This window comes from Crocodylus siamensis, chromosome 1 (genome assembly GCF_052110815.1).
Source record: "Crocodylus siamensis isolate JL-2025a chromosome 1, ASM5211081v1, whole genome shotgun sequence".
Lineage (NCBI taxonomy): Eukaryota > Metazoa > Chordata > Crocodylia > Crocodylidae > Crocodylus > Crocodylus siamensis.
In genome coordinates, this window is record NC_143395.1 from 182591157 (window position 1) to 182613260 (window position 22104).

The 22104-nt window shown below is 42.3% G+C and overlaps 1 protein-coding gene across 4 annotated transcripts in view; it reads right to left on the minus strand.

The window, feature by feature from the left end:
• The window catches only part of PELI1 (pellino E3 ubiquitin protein ligase 1), a 70924-nt gene that overhangs the window by 41967 nt on the left and 6853 nt on the right, over positions 1 to 22104 (minus strand). The window contains exon 2 of one of the 4 annotated variants that reach the window (XM_090050532.1): positions 7587 to 7663. The exons of the other annotated variants lie outside the window; for them this stretch is intronic. The gene's annotated coding sequence lies outside the window, so the exon portion shown is untranslated. The remainder of the gene's footprint in view (positions 1 to 7586; positions 7664 to 22104) is intronic. 4 annotated transcript variants of the gene reach the window in all.

Below are 22104 nucleotides of genomic sequence, written 5' to 3' on the forward strand. Positions count from 1 at the left end.
TCACATAGTTTAGCAAAGAAATATTAGCAAGTGCTGGCCACACCCACCCAGTTAAAATGTATTGCTGAAATTTCCAGTAGGCCCAACTTTACCCCATTTTCTTCTAAAATCCTCAAAAAGAGCCTCACATTGACTAAAAGTTCAGTTTTTTTCCATAATACCTGAAGTGAATTAAAGATTTCTACAACTATAACACGCTAACCAATTTGATAAACAGTAGCAAAATCTTGAATATTTTTATCTGGCTTTCTACAGGGGGAAAAAAAAGAGAGAGATATCACTGAGTGGCAGTTTAGCTTCCCAACACCCAACACAAAAAGGACATTAAATGAATAGAGAGTACTTTAGGAAGCTGAGAGATATTTTGAGAGGAAAAAACGAGTTGGGAAATTCCAAGTCAAAATTATACAGAACAGCCTTCTTTCTCATCCCTAAATCCTTGGCCACCCTATTCTAAAATGCTCTCTTAAATAGTAGGGTTGATTTAAAAAACTTCACTGCATGATCCTCAAGCTTTCTCCTATTTAGTTCTCTTGCAAGACAGAACTGTTCTTCCTACCTTAGTCAACAAACAACATTATAGCACATCCTTTCTAGATACCATTATGTGAGAGGCAAGGATTTCTTAGGGTGGTCAATCTTTTATTGGACCAACTGCATAGCTATGATAGAATTAGGTAAGCTTTCAAATGCCTAACTCTATGTAGCAAACCTCTTATCCAAATAACAAGAGAAATATGCAAACAACTGAATTTTGTAGGAGGATACATTCACCACTCGTTCGTTTCCACATGAATTATAACACTGAATAAAAAAAGATTAAACTGTTGCAAATAAATAAATAAATAAAAATATTTTAAGAAGTCAGTGGAGGGGGGGTGCACACACATGTGTGTGCGTGCGCACACTGCACTAGCCTCACCTAATGTCACTTACTCCTTGTGCTTAGGGAAAAGCAATTCTTTATATTAGGTTACTATCAGTAATTGTTTTTTTTCTACTTAGGGTAGAGGAGGGGAAAAAAAAAAAAATATCAGTGTACTGATTCCTAGCCATGAAAAATGGGACCACTTAAATTGAAAGTAGCATATACAGGCACCAGACTCTACACTTCTATACAGGACAGACCAGTTTTCCTCCAGCCTACTTCCCAACTATACTATCAAAAAAAAGGCAGAAAACATTTTCTACACAATCCAAGTCACTGTTCTGAACTCTGGCACACAGGATTGATCTGAAAGTGTGTGGAATATCATCCTGCCAAAGTCCCATACTCAGCTACTCCAGGTTCCCCAAACTCTTCCCAGACACTGGATAGACTACGTGTCTGTGAAGCAGAGATCTGACCACTTGCGTCTGGAAGTTGCGTATTTCACCTTCCACTCCTACTTCTACTTGCTCCAAGCATTTAGGAGTGAAGGAGATCTACATCTTGGACAAAAATGTCTCTGAGTACCTACAACTGTTCACCCTGCTTGGGACAGGAGAAGAGAGACTGTGCGCTCTCAAGGGTTGTATTTGAGGCTACTCAAATCTTGGCAGATGTGTGCACAGTATGTAATGCACGTTAAGTAACTGTTGCTTTTCTCTTAGGTATGACTAGGTTCATGTTAAACAGCCAATGTTTCTGGAAACTAGGACAGAAACAGCCCCAACGTATCAGAGAGAATTTTTTTCTGTAGAAATCAGGAGACCAACTTTTCCCCTCTTTGTTAATCACTGGTCTAACTGTACCACAAATCAGTAACTTATGGAAATGACTATCTAACTGTGGTTTAATCACCTGCATGGACTATAATGAACAACCAATTCTAATCCCTAATGGGGATGTGACTTCATAACTGATAGCTACATGTCTGTGCTCTACTATGGGTATTCCAAATGTGTCTAAGCTTTGCTGGTTGCTCCATGGGCTAGGAAGGATCCCCCAGCCCCCACTGTTGCTACATGTCAAAGGTTTTTTTTCTTTCTTTTCATTTCCCTTCCACCCTCACTTCCCTCAGAAGCACTGAGTACTGGCAGCAGCCAAGATTAGGAATTTTGAATGGAGTGTACCAATGCTTCTGCTGGAACTTAAATCTTGCCCCTCTGCTCAGGGTCAAAACAAGCACCATATTTGTGGTCAGGAAGGATTTTTACCCCATTGTCAGACTGATAAAGACTGTGGGAGTTTTTACCTTCCTCAGCAGCGTGGGGTGTGGCTCTTTTCCCTCGGATCTCTTGAGCATATTTTACCATCCCTCATAGCATCAGGACGTTGGTCATTGTCCTCCTGCTTTTCCTGTGGCAGGTTAGGGTACTATGGTTTGTGGTAGCACCAGGGCTGACCATGTAGTTTTACTAATAGGTTACACAGTGGATGTGTATAGGATGGTTTGGATAGGGACGATACTGCTTCTGCGAGGGGGTTAAATTGGCTGACCTTTGGAGTTGCCTTCCAGCCCTACTTTTTATGATTCTTACAAATCCTAGTTAGGAATCCAAATGCCTTGAAGACAATGAGAAACATATCACCTCAGGAGGCAAATGAAAGGCTGTGCACTATTCACAGAAACATAGACTCTGATGATGCAAAATAAAGAGAGAATTGAAAGCCTCCTGTAGTTTTAATTTTAAGCATATTGATGGATTATACAGAGGTTATACAATTAATTTAGTGTTTTGTGTTACTATATTGTAAATATATAATTATGCTCAAGTCCTTTTGACCAAACTTCTCTGGAGGAGAGAATTAGGAGTCTAATAAACTTCTAGACCTTGTTGGTCCAAAAATATTTTGAAGTGTTCTACTCACAGAGGACAGGCAAACAAACACTACCATGTATAGGAACACTACCTTGTTGAAACCATACCTTTTCAGTATGTGTAAACTATGGCAGCTTTCAAGGACCACAGAGGAATTGAGTCATCAACCAGCACTTTATCCAGAGAGCTGGAAACTCCACCCAGAGGGCTGTGACAAAGGGTAATAGTATAAGCAGGTCTACATATATTTAGATATACAGGGGAATTTAAATTGCAGTGCTGTCTATCTGACACCTCCATTGAGCATGGGAGGCCCAACCACGAACAAACCTTTTGAGATACTCTATGCCAGGGATGGGCAATTATTTTGGGCAGAGGGCCACTTACTGAGTTTTGGCAAGCCATCGAGGGCCACATGGCAGGCAGCCAGATACACATTAATTTTCTAAATTTATTCAGGGGCCCCACCGGCCAGATAGAATGGCCTGGCGGGCCACATCCAGCCAGCATTTTGCCTACCCCTGCTCTATGCCTATGGAGTTTGAGTCTAACACTAAGTGCTTGCAGGACTGGGAAAGACAACCAGTAGGACAGAAGTGCTAGACTTCAGAAAGGCCAACTTCAATATGCTCAGGAGATTAATTAGTGAAGCACTGATGATCAAGGGCATTAGCAAGATGGGAGTCCAGGAAGGGAGGTCATTCCTAAAGGGAGTGATCTTTCAGGTGCAGGAGACAATCCTATTGTGGATAAAAGGGGGCAAAGGGACCAAGAAACCCCCCTGGCTGAACAGGGAAATCCAGGAAAGCCTTGGGGCAATAAAAGAGGGATATAGGCTGTGGAAGCAAGGGGTAGCTACCAAGGAGGCAGCAAGGGGTAGCTACTTGCAGGGAGGCAGTCAGAAAGGCCAAAGCTGGCAATGAAAATTAAAGACAACAAAAAGTCCTTCTACAGGTAAAACAGAGAGGAAAAAGGTGGCACAAGGTAATACAGGACCCTTACAGGACAGATTAGGGTAACTGGTGACAGATAGGAGGGATAAAGCTGAGCTCTTCAATGAGTTTTTTGCTTTCGTATTCCTGAACACAGATCAGGAAAATCTCCCAACTGGATTACAGATGAGCACAGGAGGGAAAACAGCCCACCAACTGTTAGCCCTGACTTAGTGAAGGGACACTTGGAGGGGCTAGATGTGTTTAAGTCAGTGGGCCCAGATGATCTTCATGCAAGGGTGTTGAAGGAATTGGCCAGTGTCATAGGAGAACCACTGGCATGGTCGTCTGAGCATGCATGATGCTCAGGTCAGGTCCCAGAGAATTGGAAAAGGGCCAATGTGGTCTCTATTTTCAAGAAGGGGAGGAAGGAGGACCTGGGTAACTATAGACAAGTTAGTCTCACCTCTATCCCTGGGAAAACCTTTGAAAAAATTATTAAGGATCATATTTGTGGGAGTCCAGCAGGAAAAATAATGCTGAAGGACATCAGCATGGGTTCACAGCAGGTAGATCCTGCCCGACTAACCTTGTTTCTTTTTATGATCAGGTCACAAAATGCTTAGATGCAGGGGATGGGGTAGATGTCATCTACCTGGATCTTGAGAAAGCCTTCAATACAGTATCTCATCCTATTCTCATAAATAAACTGAGAGGCTGTGATGTAGATGATTACACGGTCAGGTGGGTAGCAAATTGGCTAATGGGATGCACCCAGAGTGCGGTGGTAGATGGGTCAGCATCGACCTGGAAAGATGTGGGCAGTGGAGTTCCCCAACATTCAGTTCTTGTACCAGTGCTGTTCAATGTCTTCATCAGTGATTTGCATGAGGGTGTGGAGAGAGTACTCTGTTCAAATTCACAGATGACACTAAATTATGGGATCAAGTAAACACGCTAGTGGGCAGGGAATGAATCTAGGCGGATCGGGACAGGTTGGAGAAGTGGACAGAACAGAATAGGATGCATTTGTTCGTGCTGAATTGCAAAGTGCTGCACCTAAGGAGAAGGAATCGCCAACAAACTTACAGGCTGGGGGATGACACTCTCTGAGATCCCTTTCTGCTGCAGTGCTGCTGAGTCATAATTGACTCCAAGATAAACATGAGTCATCACTGTGATGAAGTGATCAGTAAAGCTAACTGCACATTATCACGCATTAGCAGGTGCTTGACAAACAGGTCCAGGGAGGTGATACTTCCCCTCTATGCAGCCCTGGTGAGGCTGATCTGGAGTACTGCATCCAGTTTTGGGCGCTGCACTTCAAAAGGGATGAGGATAACTTTGAGACAGTTCAGAGGAAGGCCACTCATATGGTTAGGGGCCTGCAGGTAAGGCCCTATGAGGAGAGATTGAGGGACCTGCATCTCTTCAGCCTCCTCAAGAGAAGGCTGTGAGGTGATCTTGTGGCCATTTACAAATTCATGGAGGGGGGAGAGGGGAGGAGCAGCAAGGAATAAGAGATGCTCTGTTTACCAGGGCACCCACCGGAGTAACTAGAAATAATGGTCACAAACTGACGGAGAGCAGATTTAGATTAGACACCAGGAAGAACTTCACAGTAAGGGTTGCCAGAATCTGGATTGGGTTCCAAGGTGCTTTTTCCTACCTTAGGGGTCTTTAAGAGGAGACTGGACAAGAACCTAGCTGGGGTCATCTAACCCCAGCACTCTTTCCTACGCAGGGCAGGGGGTCAGACTCAATCTGCTGAAGTCCTTTCCAACCCTAATACCTATGAATCTATGACTGGACCTTATATAGACACACACACAAAAGATGTAGTATTTAGCAGACCAGTCCTTATTACCTGAACTGGACAATTGTCCTGTTTTCACTTTTAATTTTACAATGGGACGAAAACCTTCAGATATCATTAGTCAGGAATCCACATGTTTTTGAAGACAATGAGAACATTTTTGCTCAGCAGTGTACATAAGGCACTTTTTTTTTTTTTTTTTTTTTTTTTTTGCAGTACTCAAATTATAATTTTTGTTCCAACATAATGTCACATTGGTTATTTTAAAGTAACCACATTCTCAAATCCACTGTGTTGTTCACTGTCGTTTCTTCATTTGTCTTTATGGATGTGTGGGTGGGAAGAACAGTTAGACAAAATGCTCAGTACAAAATGTTAAGACTTAAGGAAACATATTCTGTGATGTTCGAGGCCAGTGTGTTAGAGCCAAATACTACCCCCATCAGTAGTAGTGGAAACAGAAAGCAAATATCAAATAATTCCAGTGAAGTCAGTGGAATAACACAACATAAAACCAAAACAAGGAAGAAAACAGAATATTAGTAATAATTAAAATAAATAAATAAATCAGCCTTCGACATTAACTGACATTTAAAAAACATTATTCCCAAAAGGCCAAGCCCTGAAGTCATTTTAGTTCACTGAGGTCACTGGAATTTTGCCTAAAAGTGAATTGGACTTCAAATTTGGCCTTGAAGCCACTGGGTTTAAAGAACTTGTTTATTCAGAGTGTCTTCACAAAATAACTGACTATATTACAAAATCAAGAAACAGTAAAGAACAGGTTTGTCCAAAAGCTTCCTTTCACCCAGGCTCTCATGCAACTCTAACATTAACCAATCTACTTTCTGCATGGTCTCAACATCCAAAAGAGTTGCAACCTATATTATCTAGAAAGAATTTTGACGGTGGGGTCTACAAGATGGTCCACTAGGCTCACCATGAGATGATTTCAGTCAAAGTAGCTAGAGTCTGACTGACTCTGCTCCTGGAAGATGTATCAGCACAAAAAATACTTCATAAAGTCTCTGCTCAAATGAGGCAAGACATATTACAGGTTAAGACTGAAGCATCAGGCTTTTATAATGAAGTTTGTGCAGCACTTGCTACATCTCTACATGCAACTTGGAGACACGGGAACACAAGAAATTTTCAACAACACAGTCACACTTTGTTAGACATAAAACTTGGTGTCCCATGTGTGCTTATGCTTGTGGAGAGGCAGGGATCAAACACTGGGGATGTTATTTATTACCTCTCATTTTAAGGAATAACTATTCTTTTGATCAGGAAGCAACCAACATTGCTGGGCAATTACACTGGTATTAAAGTGGGATGGAAAACTCCCTCAACTCTGCTGAGTATAACTGAGAGCAGAGCTTTACAACTGCACATCTGGAAAGAGGGGTGGTGTATTTTTGTAGGGGGGACTGAGGCAAGTAGGGGGCATGCTTCTTTCCATGACTGTAGAATTTGTTTTTTTTTAATATAAATCAGCTACGTGAGGCAATTTGATCTGTTCCAAAGGCAAGAAATTGGCTCTTCACCTGTACATTTTTTGAGATTTATGGGATAAACCACATCTGCCAGAATTGATTTAACAGCAGAGATGGCCGAATGCTGCATAAACAGTATTTATGAACATTTATTTGAATTACAAACAGCTGTTCAGCTTGACCATGTGTGTGCCTCTTATTATTCACTGTTCACGAACATTTGTGCGAAAGGTTGCTTGCAAAATATCTGCTCTTATGAATACCGATATTCACAATTTGTCATCTGCTATTTATTATCATCCTGTTAAAATGTTTCAGATCACCTATTTAGGGCACAGGAAAAATAGCAGGCAAGTTTAGTGATTAATCATGCCTCATGAATAGTGAGTACACTGAAGATAGGCCCAAATCCCAACACTTGGAATGTGTATGTTTGAACTGTTCGGTGAACCATTTGCTAGACATTCAAATTTGTTTATAAATAACCCATAAATAGAAGCCTGGAGTGTGCCTGGTAAATTACTTACACAACTGATATGACCAGCTCCCTTAGCAAGATGCAGTTGTTTCAAAACTCAAGAAAGTTATCACAATTACCCTGAAATATGGCAATAGGATTTTAATCAGGAGCTCCTTGGGAGTCCTCTCCAACAAGCGATACCACCGATTCGTTCCTGAGTGAGAGAGGGGAAAGGAAAAAAATCCCTGGTGAGGCAAAATAGCCACTATGGTGTTTTATTTTTGAATTCCTGTTACTTTCTGTATTTGATAATACAGAGTCTACACCCATGAGAGAAACTAACACAGTCCAGATTAAACACCAACTGGCAGTGGGAACATACACAGCAATACAGATTAGAATACAATATGCACACTCTATGTAGGGGGAACAGGTATATGCAGCAGGTTCGCATATTGGTGTTAGACCTCCAAGAGGATTTGTACCCAAGTTTCGAGTAACAATTTTTAGGGAAAAAAAGGGCTCATCTTATTCTAGACTAAACTGAGATTGCAGTAGCTGCGCTTTGGTGCTAAAAGCACTTGCAGCAAAAAAACCAACCTGGCATTTAGATAACAGATGATAATTAAGGGGCATTGTCACAATTGCCTGGGGACATTTGTAGCGTCTTGCCTGCATCTTAGAGTTTGGCCTTGCTATGCCAGGCATTAACTAGCGGTGTTTTTCAATTTTATTACCACTAAATGGATGTTAAAAAGGATCATACTGATCATACAAGAGTACTAGAATAAAATAACCTGAACAAAACCAAAGTGCAGTACAGACACCAGCCTAACTACGATCGGGTAGAAAGCAGCAGATAAGAACCATGCCTACTGAGCCCTGGTCAAAGCAGTATTTGTACCAGCGTAAACTATTTTGGTTGAGCAGAGATGTAGTTAGCTGTGTTAGTTTGAAGGCAGGCAGAAAGTAGGTTAGAGATGCACCTTATTGATGAACTAAAATAAGAAACGTGTAAGCTTGAGCTCACTTCATTAAATGCTGTGAAAGGACATGCAGAGCAGCGTATAAAATATGCAACTCAAATGGCACATACCCCTAGCACAGAAACAGTTACACTAGTACTAAGTCCCTTACCTTATTTGGCTTATTCCTCTTATTGAACAGAAAAATAAGCCTTCTGACTATAAGAACATATTCCAGCACAGTATGCTGTAAATAGGACCTTGTGTGCGGACAGGGCCAACTGTCCATAAATTTGCACTTAGTAAAAACTTCTGCCCCTAAAAAAAGAAAACCTAAGCAAACAGGAGCTTGACTGAAACGGTCTCTGAATGAGGCTGGATGTTGAAGGACAGCAGAGCAGTGGCAGCAGGTGGCTGAGTGCAAGTGCAGCACCCTGCAGGGAACACTCTCTAATGCAGAGGTTTTCAAACTGTGGGGTGCGCTCCTTCGTGGAGCATGAAGGAACTTGGGGGAGTTGGGTGCAGTGCAGGGGGGTGCGGACACAAAGTTTGAAGGAGCCAGAGCCACTGTAGGCTTGTGGGAGGGATGTGGTGATAGGGATCCCTGGACAGGCTCTGCCAGTGGGCTGCTGCACTTCTGTGGTGGGCACACAGCCTAGAGCTTCAGCGGGGCCAAGGCAGGAGGTGGAGTCATGGCAGGTGGAGCCCACCCCGCCAAGTCGAAGCAGATGCTAGGGTGAGGGGCACCCTGTGCCTGGCTGTGCTGCTCCTATGAGGTGAGGGGCAAGGGGTGGAGGGAGGGGCTCAAAAGGTGGGCTCAGCTCAAAAAGTTGAAAACTGCTGTTCTAATGCAGTGGTTCCCAACCTTTTTAGACCATGGACTGGCAAACCATGGACCAGCAGCCAACCCTTTTTTATACCGAGTAAAAAAAGGGTTGGCTGCCAGTCTGCAGCATGCCAGTCGCTTTTGGACTTCCAGTCCTGCAGCCAGCCCTCCTGTGGACCAGCATCCAACCCTTCACAGCCTAGTACTGGACTGCGGCCCAGGGGTTGGGAACCTCTGCTCTAATAGCTTTGTAGCCCACAGCCTCTTCCTTCCAGTGCTGCTGCTGCATCGCCTGCTTGTAACACTGTTGAGTTGCAATTAGGCAGACAGTGGTAATTCTTTGGGGGTCTGTGCCAGAACATGGAGGCAGAACCAGCAGGGATAAGGCTAGGGGCTGACAGAATGATGCAGGGTGCTGCTGAGAGGCATCAGGGTGTAACGGCAGACGGGACTCCTTGGGAAGAAGGCAGCACTGTGTAGAATAACCACAGTATGAAAGACAGATCAGAACCATTAAAGTAAGACTTCTCAACTCCAACTTTTATTGCGCATCTCATACTCAGTGTTTTTTCTAAAGCCCCTAAAAGCTCCTGAAGTCATGCAGTTACTTGAGGTTTTTTAAGGAGGGGAAAGGGGGAGGATAGAGACAAGTTTTCAGCTGTCATGGTTGCAAGGGAAGGTTCGGGTCAACTCTTAAAAGCCTAAAAGTCAGAACACAAATAAAAGCCACCAATACATTTTTTTTTTTTTTTTTTAAAACAATTGGGTATTTTAAGCCAATCTCACGATTCTCGGAGACCCGATTTATGGGTTTGCAATGCATGAGTTTAGCAATATGCTGTAAAGAAGGGCCAGTTATCTTGTTCACTTCACATTTACCCAAAGAAATTCCAATGGTACAGTATTAGTAAAAATGGCAGTAACTAGACTAATATAACTGAGTCTACGAATCTGACCTACTCCAAATATATTAGGTATCAACTCATATATTAGGACCTAAATGAGATGTAATTAAAGATATATTTAATTTCCAAGATTTTTTTAATATTTGAAAGCTAAAGAATACATGACATAGCCAAACTGCTCAAATGCAGCTGTTTACAGACCAAGTCATAGAACTAGTTTAACCAGAACAGCCAGTCATAATTCAATAGGTAACTCTAATGAAGAGGGCCTGGACTCATATTGCAAAACAGTTCTTAGAAATTAGGCTCCGATTCGTCAAGTAAATATAATATGCTTAACATTCTGTATGAAAGTCATTTTCACTTCTCCTAATAGATATGCTAAGCACAAGCATGGTTGCAGAATTTGGGCTTTAATAGGCCAAATTCTCAATCGTCAGTGGAGCAACTGCAGGTTTATGTTTGTGAGACAAAGTAGAAGCTACCCAAGGAAATAACCCATGCACGTAAGAGTTGCAAACCCAAATATTAACACAACAACCCAATGGTCTTTGATCCTTTCAACAGCCAGAGCCACAGCCAAGCAATTCCTTCTCATCTCCCCCTACGATATGGAAAGGGCAACTTGGTTTGGATTCTAAGACACTCCTTAGCAATTCCTTATGTGGCAATTCACTTGGTGGCAGAGCTCACTATGAAATATAATATATATATATTTTAAGTAAGCATATTGTATATATAATATATTTCTTAAATAAAAACTACAATAGATTTTTACAAGCAGATCTTTGGTAGTGTCTACCAAATGCTACATCTTCCCCATGCACATATTATCTAATCTCTCCCCTCTTCCCCTTAATGGGATACTTAATAAAAATAAAAAGCACAAATTAGGTAAAATCATCAAGGAAAGACAAAGTTAGAGAACTGTAAAGTAGTTGCATATATAGGAAAAATACATGTTTGTTTTTTTTTAATTGGACATAATTGAGACTTACCAAAATTAAGAAAATGGGACTAATAAAAAAAAGGCATCTAAAGACTAAAATCAAAGGCCCCATTCAAGCAGCAGCTGAAAGAAATCAAGAATCACACGTAAAGCCTTTTTGGGATATGGAATCTTTTCTCTCCCGAGCACAGCATAATTTAAAACAGCAAATATGTTGCCAAGATAGCATCCCTTTACAGAATTCCAGTCTTTGCAATAAGTATTTCTAAGTGCAATGTGCTCCAAATGCGAGCCTAACTGTGCCACAAACTGCAAACATTTAATAAAACAAAAGTTCATTCACACCTTATAAAAGTTAGCTCAGACTGGTATACTCTTCCTTTTGGTGATTCTTTAAAGGATGCCAAATCCATTAGTTAAATGCATAAAATAAATAAAGCCATTGTTAAAAAAAAAAAGATAAGTTACATCTCATTATGGCCGGAATAGTCATATGAACCTGGTTACAAGTATGTTTTGTAAAGGGTTGAAAATTCTTGTTTGTTTTTACTTGAGGGCGGAACAAAAAAAAAAAGCTGAAATTTTAGTCCATGTGTTTGGCAGATGACCAATTTTCATCAGCACTAAGGCTTTATTTCTAGTGATACTATCTAGTAAGCTCTCAAATCAGTGTATAGAGAAGGAGAAAGAGTTACAAGCCAAGTTTTGTCCTCCCTCAGTACCGATGCACTACCACCAAGTCAGAGAGTGAACTCAAATATACAGGAGTAACTCAGAAATTAATTTAATTGAAGTAAGTGAAACTGAACCAGTGTAAGTGACATAGATAACTATCATGCCAACTGACATAAGTGAAGTTACACTGAGGCAGATTTGGGCTGTACATAATTTAACTAACCTCTATGGTTTACAATAAATTAGAAATAATTGTAGTGCAAGCATAGAGTTTGATGCAGTATCAGTTACAACTTAAATTTTGTGCACGTCTAAAGACTTAATAGCATGTAGCTTACAACATTTCAAGACACATATTTCTTAAGCAACTGTGCAGCATGCACCTCAGAGCAATTCAGGTTTCTTTGTTAGAATGAATATATTTAAAAAATCCAAACTAAAGTACAGGAAACAACCCTTACTATTCGCAGGTTCAGCATTTGCAGTTTCAAATATTTGTGAATGCTGAATCTGCTGCTTAAATACACTTAAAGGAGCTCCCTGGGAGCTCTGCGCTCGCTGCTGCTGTGCTCCCACCACCACCCGAGCAGCCGTGCGCCCACCCCCCAGCCACTGGGGGCACCAAGTTCATGAATGCAGACAGCGTTCATGAACACAGTGCCTTATTCGTGGATTTCGCCATTCACGGGGATATGAGAACGTACCCCCTGCGAATGGCGAGGGTCACCTGTACACATACTACAGTAGGTACCTGCACTTTTTCCTCTTACTCTACTAATGCTCCTTCGACAAGAAGGTACACAACTGGTAAAGAAAGACTGCTGGAGCTGATATAGCAATGATCTAGCAGCTGCTGCATCATTGGTTCTACCATGTCATCAGTTTCTGGAAATCACTGGGGCCTGCTTAAGTACTGGCAACAATTGGAACAAAGGTGAACAATCTGTGGCACAAGTGGCATGGAGAGCCTTTGTGTGCAGTCTGTGGCAGATCAGGGAGGCAGCACAGAAGAAGATACAGCAGGGAGTAGAGAGCAAAGCAGCAGATATTTAGTCTGCAGAAGAGAAGGTGGGGGGTATTTGATAGCAGCCTTCAACAACCTTGAGTGTGGTTATAAAAGGATGGAGCTAGACTGTTTTCAGTGATGGCAGATGACAGAACAAGGAGCAATGATCTCAAGTCACAGTGAGGCAAGTTTAGGTGGATATTAGCAAAAACATTCTCATGAGGAGGGTAGTAAAGCACTGAAATGGGTTACCTAGAGGAGGCCCACAGCATCTGGCTGGCAGGAATCCCCATGGGTCCAGAGATTTGGCAACAAAGAAACAGTGCCACTGCTCTCCTGCTACCAAATTTCCAGACCTGTGGGGAGCCCCAAAGGTTGGATTACAGTACCAGATGTTGAGCACCCTTGATGTAGAGTCACAGTAAGAGCAAGCTAGCTTAAGCCTAACGGGATGAACAGAGGGAATCACTGCATAGTTTTTAGCTGGCAGTCCCTCTAGAAGCACAAGGAAGTAAAATGAAGGAAGTCTATCCTGTACAGTACCGCATGCCTCCAGGTATCACAGAATTCTGCATCAGGATTTTCTATTAACTTCTATTAGGTATGTTGCAGCTGCTGACACGTTATGCTAAGTATCTGAGAAATGTCTTTTTCTAAATTTAATGAAACAGCTTCCTTCCATCTTCCATTTTTACATGCAGCTATAATATATGAACCATTGGAAGGACACTGTAAAAAGCAGTTAAGATGTGTACCGAGCAAGAGTGAGACAGTGCTAAAAAAGACAAACCCTTAACTTCCAGTCTATATGCAGTACAATCTTCTAATATCCAAAGAAGCAACTGGATAACCTAATCCCAAAGGAGTTGTAGGAGTGCATTTCAAAGCCAAGAACATTACTTCTATATGAACCTGGATTCCACCTAATGTAGACTTTATTCTGGATGAATACAACACACCTATTATTAGGTTAAAAGTGATAAAAGAAAAAAACAACCCTTAAATACAAAATAAAACCCAACTAAGTCTGGGTTGTCATGCTGCAGAACTACATACTCTTAGGCTGCATGAGTATGTAAGTTCACATAGTCCAAGAATACCATGATCCTTAAATGCACTTCCTCATGGAACAGGGGAATGCAACAGGAGTCTCCATCATGTGACCTGATGCTGAAAACAACAGATCCTGTCTCGTGTTGAGATGAATTTGGCTGCTGGTGAAAACAGGAGACAAGAATGTTGAACACCATGATGGTAAGACTAAAGGAAATTAATGTATTTTCTTGTGTACCACATCTACCTCTCTTTCCAAAAATAAGCCCTCCAAAACTAGGATGCACATCTTAAGCAAGGAAGATAATTTTTCTTCACAGAAATAGAGGCAAGGTAGACCAGAAGAAACAAATAGTGAGAGCCCTAAGTCACAAGATGGCTGGCACCTTTTGGGGCTGCAAAGAACAGGGATGGAGTCCAGGGTTGGGTCCAGTGTTAACTCTCACACACACCAGACAAAAAACAAGAGTCAGTTCCTCTCTATCAATACAGCATATGTTGTGTTCAATCAATGTTCTAGTGCAGCGAGAGTCCCACAGACTCAAATCTTAGTTCTTTAAAATGGTTCAAATGAGTAACTCCTGACCTGCTGCAGTTTTAACATGCCAATGATTTAGAGCAGTGGTTTCCAACCTGCGGTCCACAGACCCTTGGTGGTCTGCAAACTATGTTTAAGGGGTCCACAAAAGATGACTATGATCAATCAAAATTATGTGAATACCCACACTTACAATTCAAAGGGGTCCATAAATTCATTCAATTTTTTTAGGGGTCCACAAAAAAAGGTTGAAAACTACTGATTTAGAGACAGACTAAAATTACTAACAACAATGGGAAAGGATAAATGAAAGAGAGGAACTATTATTACAGCTAAACCAACCGCTTAGTGCTTTAGCAGGGCAATACGAGAGCCAGGTTCAATTCACGGGCCTGATCTTTAGCATCAAGGCAATCTTAAGTATACGTTCCCTATAGAAAGGAGCATCAGCCTGTTGAACAATTAGGGAATGACTAGGAGTCACCTGGAAAACAGCTGTTCCTGCAAAAGTGTAATAGCAGGAATATTTCATGTAGACTGCAGCCATAAGAGTACAACAGGACCACACACACTTGTGATGATTAGGCATCAAATAGGCCCTCCTTCTCCCCAGCAGTTACTACAATACCCTTCTACATGGTTTTTGTCCTGATTTAGCCATATATCCTTTTCTAAATACCAGTTAAAAACAAGCAAACAAACAAACTGAACTTAAGTAAAACCACCTCTGTTCAGGTTTGACTGAAGAGAAGGGTAAATAAATAAATAAATAGTCTCCAGCTCCCCTATATTTCCTTTAAATCCACCACGAAAACTTTGATAGTACACCAAAGCCACCAGACATTCACCAAAGTCAGGGCCACCAGCTGCCAAAGCAGCAACATGCTGCAATGGGCATTCCCAGAGAAGTAAGGAACAGTAAAGGAGAGTTAGCCTAGGCCAAGCAGCCACTGCTCTCTTCAGAGCCCCTGTATGGGGCAGTGCTACCCCAGATCTCAGGAGGGATACATAAAAATGCACAAGCATTTTATATTTATTAACAAGATAACATTCAGTTATATGAGCTCACATACCACTATTCTAGAAGACCCCCTCCCTCATTCAGTGCACAGGATAGATTCACTTGAGAGCAGAATCAAGCTTGCTTGATGGATGTGGCATTTCCCGATTTCAAGGGCTTGCCTTTATACTGTAAACATACCTATTTTCCAAATATATGAGGCAACACAGAGGAAGGACTAACACAGCACAGCATCCTTTTACAAAGGGTTAATATTTATTTTATCCAAAAAGTGAGCAGTTAAATTTTGAAGTGAAAGTAAACAGGTGTGAAAGTGTTACAGCAAACTAAATCTTGTATGAAGTCTCCAGGGTACTGCAGCAGAGTCACAAAGATTCCTCAACTCTCATTCTGCAGTTTTCAGTCATCTCCAATAAGCTTTTCCAACATGACAATTACAGTGTTAAAGTTCTGCAATGTTTGGAAACCTATGACTCAGGACAACTAAATGCTCTGAAAGAGGTTTCAATTTAGGAGATGACAGGAGAAGCAGGAGGCAGCAAACTGAATCGCTGACAACATACTCAGGTCCTAAACTTTGCAGCAGCAACAACTCCTTTTGGGGGGCAGCCCATACAAATAACTTCTCAAAATTATTTTGCAGGTTAACAACCATGAAAACTGGTCTAAAGGCTGAAACTGTCCATTGACATTAGTGCTAGATCCTACTCTTCCAGCTTTGTTAGTTAGCTCATTAAAACTGCCTCCCAGCATAGAATGTGGGTGCACACCAAGGGCAACTCTTGGGACCTACGCCTACAACCCTTACTCCTGCCAACATCATGGGCTTAATCCTCTGCCAACTGGGCACACGCAGACCAGCAGGTACCTTCTGCCTAGCCTCTCCCTTCCTATGCACCAGAAGAGAAACAGACGGGGAGTTACGGGATGGCAGTGAAGAACAATGGAAACCTGAGCACTGTTATCAGGGCTTCAGCTGCACCCTCGCTGCAAAACAGCGCCCATCTTAAAAGTAAAACCTGAGCTCAAAACTATACCCCAAGGACTGCATCCACATGAGTGTGGACAATTGTTTCCCCAGGGATAAGTAGCAGTGGCACACCTTGTGCTGCCACTAGGTGTCCCTGGGGAATGCCTGTGTCATGCACTCTGGTGTGCAGCAGGTTACCCCAGGGTGGAGTGGGACAATCTGTGGCCGGTACTGGGCGGGCCCCAGCAGCCTGAACTGGGGTGCAGCAGCAGCTATCCTGCTGTGTGGAGCCTGGCTGGCAGGCGGAGTGTGGCTCCAGCCAGCCAGAATCTGGTTTTGACTGGCATGTGCTGTCCCCATGTGCACTGCTCCCCCCTTTTTTTGTTCTCTTTGCAGCATGGGGAACAGCTGAACATGTGGTATGTGGCACTGCAAACGTGTCTGCAGCACCATATACCACGCAGCCACTTTCATCTGGACACGGCCAATCTGGCCAAGTGAACTCAGATTCAAAGTATGCGAGAGCCCAGGCATGAATGTATTTGGTTGGGATTTTAAGCTAAAACTAGATAAGCAGCCAAACACAACTTGCAAGGAAAACCTAATGTACATGCCCAAGCACACCAACTGCAATAACTAGCATTAATAAGGCTTGTTCCCAAAGTCTTTCAAGGAAACAAAGTTAAAACGATAGCAGTTAGGATGGAGGAGCTCTATGAAAAATCAATTAAAGAAAGTCTGGTTTTGATGCTTTCAGTACAGACAGTACATTAAAACTGGCATAAACCCAGTGGAACATGAAGTACTTGTGGACAATATCTGCCAAGAGCTAGAAATACAGCACTTTGGCTTTAAAGAACAGAGTACCTCATTCTGTTTCCACTCAATGCATTTAAAAAAATTAAATCAAGGTGATCTTTCTGAGGCCATGCTTGTATTAAAGATAATTGGCAGTGTTTATGAAATGCTGAACTGAATATATGCTGATTGGCAGAGAATCAACGCCTGTCATTTTATAACCCATTCCCATCGTTACAAAGGTTATGAACAGATGTTAAACTTCACTACATTACAAACACTGCTCTTTCTTCCTGAATGTCAGGCAGATACTCCACAGTAGCTCAGTGACAACATTTAACTTGCCCCTTGCTCACGCCATCACTTAAAAAGACCACAATAACTGTCTCGTACTGTGTCGAGAAGAAACAGGGAGAGCAAACACACAGCTTGGACTTAAGATTCCCAGTTTCAGTGCCTTATCAATTCACATACCCAACCTTATGTTTAGTTGGTATCTCATTACAGTGCTAAAATATGTAACCTAAAGGACTATACTGAATATCGATTTGCATTTCTATAAGTTTCAAAACATTATGAAATTGAATATCTCATAAGGACATTATTCTCATGCCCCTGCTTTATTTTTTTGATAAACAATGAGCACAAATCAGTTAGCTTCTCTGCACCGCCATTTCCCTACCTGTAAAATGGAGCTAAAATACTTGCTTGTCATATGGGTGGTGTTTTCTCCTTATTTCATTTTATTTCATTAGGATGCTATATGGTTTGTGTTGAGTCAGGGAATATAATCCCTCCCATTATTCCCAGGGATTCACAGTTTGAGCATCCATCCATTAAGAAGTGGCCAATGTAAGGGTCATAACCCACAATTAAAGTCATAACACCACTGTTTTCTGGATTATCTTGCTTCTGGGAGATATTAAGAGGGAGCAGACAAGCTGATCGTTTCAGGCTTCAATGGATATTAGTGTCCAACCCTGTGAGTTGCGGGGGACTGAAAAGTATAGAAGGCATCTACTAAAGCTGACAGTTGTTGCTGGAAGATAGAAAAGGCAAAGCACCCATATCACTTATACATGTTTCCTGTATTCCCTTCACCCAACCTTTACCATCTGAAAGAAAAGGCAAAAATTCACTCCTTATCTTCTTGGAACAGGCTCCTCTCTCTGCTGCTGTTCAGAGATTGAAGGACCCACTACTTAAACGGTTTTAAAAAAAAGAAAAAAAGAAAAAAAAAGAGTTGATTTGCAAAGTAAAGTTGCAGTAACTCAAAGTTCAGAGGAAAATATTTCTGTTTTATTTTTCCTCTTGTATAATCAGGGCTTTCCCCTGCTGATTGTGTGCATCCTTCAAAAAGCAGTAGGTGGAGAGAAAATGTTTTTCAAATAGGAAAAATGATTATGAAACTACAAATATTGGCAAAGAGCCTGAAACAGCAGTGCAGCACCTAGAACACATTTGCTGAAGCTATCTATAGGCTTCCTATAGCTTTCCTCAGCAACCACAGGAAATTTACAAAGTACTATTCTGTGCCACATCTGCTGTTCAGAAACCTATAAGCAGAATTAGTTAAACTAACCAAAAGGAGACATGAAAGTGATTTTACTTAGGTGTATAAAGCCACCCACTCATCCATCTATTTGCAAGAACTGACCCAAGGCTATCATCCACTTCAGTCGGTTGGGGCAGTCAGACACTTGCCAACACACTTCCTCACTTGCACCTAATTTTATGTTATGTGGTATCCAAATGCTCAAACACTTTCTTAACCAAACACTTTCTTAACCAAAGGTATGGGTTGACAGTTTAAGTCCATACCCAGAATGGATCAGTTCTGCTGTAACAGTATTTTACAATCACAGAAAATTATGGTTGAAAGTATCCTCAGAAGTCATCTAAGTCCAAACCCCTGCTTAAAGCAGGACCATCCCCAACTAGATTAGCCCAAATGAGGAGAGAGCTTCTAATCAATCATTACATATTAAAGGTATGTTTACAAAAATTGACATGGGCCATCAGGAGAATAAAACATAACTATAAAAAATATTGCAATAAAAGCACAAGCTGAGTTGTAGCCTCACAGAGTCTGGATCACTAACTGATGACTTGGTTGTACTGGACCTAGAACCACCAGCAAAACACAAGGGAGAGTGATCGAGAATTAAATTAAGATTTTAATGCAGATTCTAACATTCTAACACATTGGAGAGAGTCCAGTGGAGAGCAATGAAAATGGTTCAGGGGCTGAGACATTCTTCCAAGGAGAGACTGAGGGAACTGGGCTTATTTAGTCTGCAAAAGAGAAGACTGAGAGGAGATTTGATAGCAGCCTTTAACTACCTGAAGGGGGATCCAGAGAGGATGGAGCTGAACTGTTCTGTTGTGGCAGATGACAGAAGGAGAAATGGTCTCAAAATAACCAAGGGAAGTTTAGGTTAGATATTAGGTAAAACTCTCACTAGGAAGCACTGGAACAGGTTACCTGGAGGGGTGGTAGAAACACTTCTAAGGCCTGGCATGACAATGCCCTAGCTGGAATGATACAGTTAGGGAAGGTCCTGCTTTGAGCAGGGGGTTGAACTAAATGAACTCCCAAGGTCCCTACCAACCCTAATTTTCTATGATTTTATGATTCTATACCATATATAAACTTGTTCTACTGGCTCCAGAGTATGAAGTGAACAGCATAAGATTATATATTAACTAAATATGAGGATATGCATAGACAGACTATATACAAGGTACCATCTTTATCTTAAAAATTGAAGCATTTTTTTATGAAACCTGCCAAAATATTGCTACTTGCAAAGAAGGAAGGGAAAGGATGAAGTTGCTAATGGCCCATTCTCTTACTGAAAATTATTTTTGATTCCCTGTATGGTCCAGGAGGGAAGAAAGACAATCATCAATAGAGGTGCACTGATATATCCGTATCGGATCAGGACCGATAAAAGGAAGATTACCATTATTGCCTATCGTTGTTTTTTTTTGGCGGGAGTAACCAATAACCTACCAATAAATACAATATGCCTCCTGGCACAGCTGCACGTGACCAGGAACGCAGCACAGCAGCATGCAGAGCAGCACCCTGCAGGTTAATTCTGGGGAAGGGAAGGGAAGGGAAGGGAAGGGACAGGATGGAGGCCCCAAAAGGGAGGGAGAGCGAGGGCAGGGGCACTGCCCAACCAGGGCAGTGAATGAGACGCTGGGGCAGAGAGTGGGATGGAGCCACAGGCAGCTCGTCCAGGAGGCACAGGTGGGGGTCAGAGTGGCTTCCCACTGCTATGCGCAACCCCAGGGGAGGTACGTGCTCCCCCAGATTTGTGCACTGGGTAGATATGGGCTGCCTGCTGTGGGCTCAGGGTTGTCTGCCTTGCTGCTTTTTGCCCTAGGAGCTGTACACTGGCCTTGCACCCCCTGACTGCCCAGCAGCAGCAGGGGCAGCAAGTTGTGCATCCCACCACTGGGCAGGCTTGGGACATGGCACAGCCAGGACATGGCTCCCGGGGCAAAGGACAGCAGGGTGCACAGCCCTCAGCCTTCAGTAGGCAACCTGCATCTGCCCTTGCCCCACTTGGCTCCACCTCTAAAACTGTCCCTGCACTTAAAAATGGTGGCAGCAGCACTTTACTTGATGACCTTTAGTTCAAGTGCCACTACTGCCATTTTTAAGCACCAGGACACTGATCCCTGGAAGAGCTGCATGTAGCTCCATCCTGCTCCCTGCCCTGGCATCCTATTCACTGCCCTCGCTGGGCTGCACCCCCAGTCCCAGCTCCTACCCCACTCCTTCCCTCACTGTGGGGCTCTCGATCTACGCCCCCCTACACATATACACCACTTCTCTCCCCCATGCCCTTCACCTCCCCAGACTTACCTGCAGGGTGCTGTTCTGCACACTGCCAGGCTGTGCTCCTGTAAATCGGTTATCAGATGGATATCGATTGACATACCTGAAGAAACAGCTATCGGTATTGGCCAAGAAAATTTCTACTGGTGCACCCCTAATTATCAAAAATACAATGGCTCACACTTGATAAGACCCAAAAGATTTTACTTTCAAGCATCATAAATATTATCTCCACTGTTCTTACCCATAGGTCTCCCTGGTGGATCAGAAAACTGGAGCTGAAACGCTTAGCCTTTAACTGAAGGGACCTGAGCGACTAGCAAATATTTTCCTCCCAAATGTACACCAGGTGTTTGAGCTCCAAGTGCCAAGATGTCATTTTATGTTGTTTGACTATTTTTCTCTCTCTTTTTCATGTGCGACTGAAAACTGAGCAGCCCTCAAGAATTTCCATATAATCTATTCAACTTGTGCTGGAAGACAAAATATTTTCATAGATTTCATAGACATTAGGGCTGGAAGGGACCTCAGGAGATCATCGAGTCCAGCCCCCTGCCCAAAGGGCAGGAAGTCAGCTGGGGTCATAGGATCCCAGCAAGATAAGCATCCAATTTACTCTTCAAGGTGTTCAATGTAGGTGCTTGAACCACCTCCGATGGCAGACTGTTCCAGACCTTGGGGGCTCGGACAGTAAAGAAATTCTTCCTTATGTCCAGCCTGAAACGGTCTTGCAGGAGTTTGTGACCGTTCGACCTCGTCATCCCTTGGGGCGCTCTGGTGAACAAACGTTCATATTTTATTTCTAATGTAAGAAATAAACTGAAAATATCATTTCCTGAAAAAAGCAATGCCTCTTTTATTTATAAGAGGATAGTTGATTTTTAAATGTTGAAAGAAAAGAAAAAAGGGAATAGGTATGTTGCACTTCCATTTGCTCAAGATTGCAGGGAAAACAAAGGTAGAGCTTTCAATTAAGGCTGAGATCCTTTTTTTTCCTAACTCACCTTTCATCCCAATGCAAAATTCCCTTAGTTATGGACTGCTCATGAGAAGAGGTACAGGTAGGCATGCTGGGCTCAAGCCCAGCAATCTGCCA